Source organism: Hemitrygon akajei, chromosome 3 (assembly GCF_048418815.1).
Source record: "Hemitrygon akajei chromosome 3, sHemAka1.3, whole genome shotgun sequence".
Taxonomy (NCBI): domain Eukaryota; kingdom Metazoa; phylum Chordata; class Chondrichthyes; order Myliobatiformes; family Dasyatidae; genus Hemitrygon; species Hemitrygon akajei.
This window is the reverse complement of record NC_133126.1, coordinates 110,251,727-110,256,617: the sequence shown is the minus strand read 5'-3', so window position 1 is coordinate 110,256,617 and position 4,891 is coordinate 110,251,727. Positions and strand designations below refer to the sequence as shown.

The following is a 4,891-nucleotide window of genomic DNA, read 5'->3' as shown; positions in this document are numbered from 1 at the left end:
GGAGTTCATGGACAGTATGACCCGGCTGCCAATGAAAATTGAAAAACTGACGATTTCTGTTGCATTAATAAAGCACCTTGTTAAATGTGTAAAACATGTCTGCATCAGTGTTATCTTGTATTTCCATACAATGTTACATTAGGCTGTTACACATCTATTGTCAGAGAAGTACTTGCATAAATAGGTAAACCACCTTCATACGAGCAAGGACAGAAAACAGGGCAAAGTGTGTATACTTATTTATTCATTAAGTTATCGGTCAAAGTATTTGGTGAGTACATTTCTAACTCTTCTGGCTTCAGTCTTGTTGCCGTCTGTTCTGAAATTGTTAGGTTGCGTTCAGGAAAACAGTGAAATGCCGTGCTGCCATCTGACAGTGTTTCCAGAAGTCTCCGGTTACCCCATCCACACTGATCTGCCCAAGCAGCGTTTTCAAAAATATCCACCCTAGAAAGCATTTCTGAAAAGCTCTGGTTTTGGGGGATGAAAACGCCGTTTTAGTGTGGAGGGAGGGTAAAAACGAAGAGAAAAAGCTTCGGTTATGGATTTATCCGACATAGTGTGGACGTAGCCTAAAAGGTGAGGGTGTGGCACATTTGACAGTTTAACCGAGAGTGAGCATAGCAACCAGCCATAATGTGGTTATCCTGCATCAGCAAGGCCTCTTCCAAGCAGAAATTTCACAGCAGAGAGGAATTTCAAGATGTTCTAAAGAAATGGGCAAGGCTGAGGATCAAAAACACAGTGGTCAGCCACAAAAACTGAGTGAAGTGGATGAGAGATACTTCAAACTGATGTCCCTTCTAAATCAGAGGAAGTCCATAACTGCTATCAGCTCGGAACTTACAGAAGCCACTGGAACCCCTCTACAGTCTGAAGAAGTCTTGTAGAGGTGGTTTTCGTGGAAGAGTTGCTGCCAAAAAACCATTCCTCAAAAGTGGAAACAAAGCCAAGAGATTCAAATAACCTCAAAAACACAAGGACTAGGGTGCTGAACAATGGTAGCAAGTGCTCTGGGCTGACAAGTCAAAATTTGAAATTTTTGGCTCAAACAGGAGACAGTTTGTTTATAGAAGCTGGAAGAATTATAGGAAAGATATCAACAAAATAGAGAAAGTACAGAGAAGATTTACTAGAATGTTACCTGGGTTTCAGCACCTAAGTTACAGAGAAAGGCTGAACAAGTTAGGTCTTTATTCTTTGGAGCATAGAATGTTGAGGGGGACTTGATAGAGGTATTTAAAATTATGAGGGGGATAGATAGAGTTGACGTGGATAGGCTTTTTCCATTGAGAGTAGGGGAGATTCAAACAAGAGGACATGAGTTGAGAGTTATGGTGCAAAAGTTTAAGGGTAACACGAGGGGGAACATCTTTAGTCAGAGAGTGGTAGCTGTGTGGAACGAGCTTCCATTAGAAGTGGTAGAGGAAGGTTCGGTATTGTCATTTAAAGTACAATTGGATAGGTATATGGACAGGAAAGGAATGGAGGGTTATGGGCTGAGTGTGGGCCAGTGGGACTAGGTGAGTGTAAGCGTCAGCACGGACTAGAAGGGCCGAGATGGCCTGTTTCCATGCTTTAATTGTTATATGGTTATATGACACTACATAGATGAGTGTCTGCTGCTAACAGTGAAACATAGTGGAGGGTCCCTGCAGGTCTGGGACTGCATTTCTGCAAATGGAGTTGGTAATCTGGTCAGAATTAATATAATCCTCAATGCTGAGAAGCACAATCAGATTCCCATCCATCATGCAGTATCCATCAGGGAGGAGTCTTCATTCTGCAGCAGGACAGTGACCTCAAATACATGGCCAAGGTTATCAAGAACTATCTTCAACGTAAAGAAGAACAAGGATTTCTGTAACAGATAGTATGACCTTCACAGAGCCCTGATCTCAACAACAAGTATGTCTGGGATTACCTGGAGAAACAGAAATAAGCGAAACAGCCAAAATCTGCAGAAGATCTGTGACAAGTTCTCCATGATGCTTGGACCAACCTACCAGCTGATTTTCTTATAAAACTACATGACTGTGTGCCTAAGAGAATTATATAGTTTTGAAGGTAAAGGATGACCACACTAAGTAGTGATTTGATTTAATTTTTTACTGTTTACTGCTCTTCATAGTAATTTTTTGAGAGTAAGAAACTTTTAATTTCATTATTTTTGAAAGCTACTCACTTTACAGACTTTTTCTACATGTACTTAAGACTCTTGCTTTGTATTGTAGATCATTTGTAGATACAGGTGGAGAAACGGCAAATGGAATTTCATCTGGCCAAGTATAATGTGTTACACTTAGATAAATCAAAGGTACACTAATTAATGACAAGACACTGATACAGAGGGATCTTGAGGTCCAAGTCTATTACTCTCTGAAAATCGTTGCATAAGTTGATAGGGTAGTGAAGAAGGCAAATAACATGCTTACCATTATTAGTTGAGGAACTTAGTTTGAGAGTTAGAAAGTTATGTTGTAGAACTCTTCCAGACCACATCTGGAGAATTGCATTCATTTTTGTTCGACCTTTTAGAGGAAGGATGTGGAAGCTTTGGAGAGGGTGCTGAAGAGGTTAACAGGCATGCTGCTTGGATTATAGGGCATGTATTATGAGGAGAAGCTTGGAAAAACTTGGGTTTTATTTAGAGTGTTGCAGGCCGAGAGCAGATCTGGTGGAAGTTGTTAAGATTATGAGAGGCACAGATGAGTAATGTGAAAAAGCTTAATGTGAAAAAGACTAAGGAGCTGGTGGTGGACCTGAGGAGGGCTAAGGCACCGGTGACCCCTGTTTCCATCCAAGGGGTCAGTGTGGACATGATGGAGGATTACAAATACCTGGGGATACGAATTGACAATAAACTGGACTGGTAAAAGAACACTGAGGCTGTCTACAAGAAGGGTCAGAGCCGTCTCTACTTCCTGAGGAGAGTGAGGTCCTTTAACATCTGCTGGACGATGCTGAGGATGTTCTACGAGTCTGTGGTGGCCAGTGCTATCATGTTTGCTGTTGTGTGCTGGGGTAGCAGGCTGAGGGTAGCAGACACCAACAGAATCAACAAACTCATTCGTAAGGCCAGTGATGTTGTGGGGGTGGAACTGGACTCTCTGATGGTGGTGTCTGAAAAGAGGATGCTGTCCAAGTTGCATGTCATCTTGGACAATGTCTCCCATCCACTCCATAATGTACTGGTTCGGCACAGGAGTACATTCAGCCAGAGACTCATTCCACCGAGATGTAACACTGAGCGTCATAGGAAGTCATTCCTGCCTGTGGCCATCAAACTTTACAACTCCTCCCTCGGAGTGTCAGACACCCTGAGCCAGTAGGCTGGTCCTGGACTTATTTCCACTTGGCATAATTTACTTATTATTTAATTATTTATGGTTTTATATTGCTATATTTCTACACTATTCTTGGTTGGTGTGGCTGTAACAAAACCCAATTTCCCCTCGAGATCAATAATGTCTGTCTGTCTGAGTAGTTAGGCAGTATCTTTCTTTTTCCAGGGTTAACATGTCTAATAATACTGCAGGATGTACATTTAAGGTGAATGGGAGTAAGTTCAAAGGGTATGTAAAGGTCAAGTTTTTTTTCACAGATAGAGGTGAGTGCCTGGAATTGAGATGGTAGTGGAGGCATATACAATAGAGGTATTCAAGAGCTTCATAGATGGGCACAAGAATATGCAAGGAATGGGAAGATTTCTGTAGATAAATGGGATTAATTTATTTAGGTACTCAATTTGACACAACATTGGTTACTGGGTTACTGTCAGGAGGGGGAAAAGGTATAGGAAATCAGTGCAGGTACCCCAGTGGCTATTCCTGTCAATAACTGCTTTGTGTACTGTTGGAGGGATGATCTAGCAGAGGAAAGCCATAGTGGTCAGGTCTCTGTGGTTCAGAAGGGAAGGGGGGAGAAGAGGCAAGCTGTAATGATGGGGATTCAGTATTTACTGGAAGTTCTGTGAATGAGATTAAGATTCCTGAATGGTTGGTTGCCTCCTGGCTGCCAGAGTCAGGGTCATCTCAGATCAAGTCCATAGTATTCTTAAGTAGAAGGGTGAGTGGCCAGAGGGCATATTGATGCACCATCAATAACTCACGCTGAGACTTAGGAAGTGAGATATCGGCTTTTATTGACTGGAAGAATAAACAGCACTACATCCTGGGGAAAATGAGGGAGAGCAGCAGCCCACAGTTGCCTTTATACAGGGGTCTGTGGGAGGAGCCACAGGAGCAGTCAGCAGGGTCTGTGGGAGGAGCCACAGGAGCAGTCAGACAGGTATATCTAGTTCACCACATTCACCCCCCCTTTGTTTAAAAAAAAAGTCCCCAAGTATATTTACAGGTTAAGTCTATCAGGTGGTCGGGTCAATGAAACTCTCAGTGCTGCCCGTGTCAAACAGGCAGCTAGTCCTGTGCCCCTCCACCAGGATGTCCATCATCGACCTTGCGAGCTGGTGCGGAGCGCTTTGATCGAGGGTCACGGTAGCCAGCGTTGAACGGGGCGAGTCGGGGGCGGGGCCTGGTGACGCCGGCAAAGATGGCCGCTCACATCCGGGCATGCGAGATGGCGAGTCGGGGGCGGGGCCTGGTGACGCCGGCAAAGATGGCCGCTCACATCCGGGCATGCGAGATGGCGAGTCGGGGGCGGGGCCTGGTGACACCGGCAAAGATGGCCGCTCACATCCGGGCATGCAAGATGGCGGCTCCCAGGTCGCACACGGGTAGGTAGGGGCGGGGCATGGTGACGCCGGCAAAGATGGTTGTCCACATCCGGGCATGCAAAATGGCGGCCCCCAGGTCTCAGACGCAGCGCTGCTCGACCCCGGGCGCGGTTTAGATTTACAGACCTTGGCGAAATGGCCCTTCTTCCCGCAGCT

General features: G+C 44.8%; 1 long non-coding RNA gene across 1 annotated transcript; it reads right to left on the bottom strand.

The window, feature by feature from the left end:
• Positions 1-4,124: 4,124 nt before the first annotated feature.
• Positions 4,125-4,543, bottom strand: LOC140723572 (uncharacterized). Its single transcript, XR_012097929.1, has 2 exons — positions 4,355-4,543; positions 4,125-4,258 (listed from the first exon to the last, which is right to left on the bottom strand). It is a non-coding gene; the product is annotated as an uncharacterized lncRNA (long non-coding RNA).
• Between the last annotated feature and the right edge of the window lie 348 nt (positions 4,544-4,891).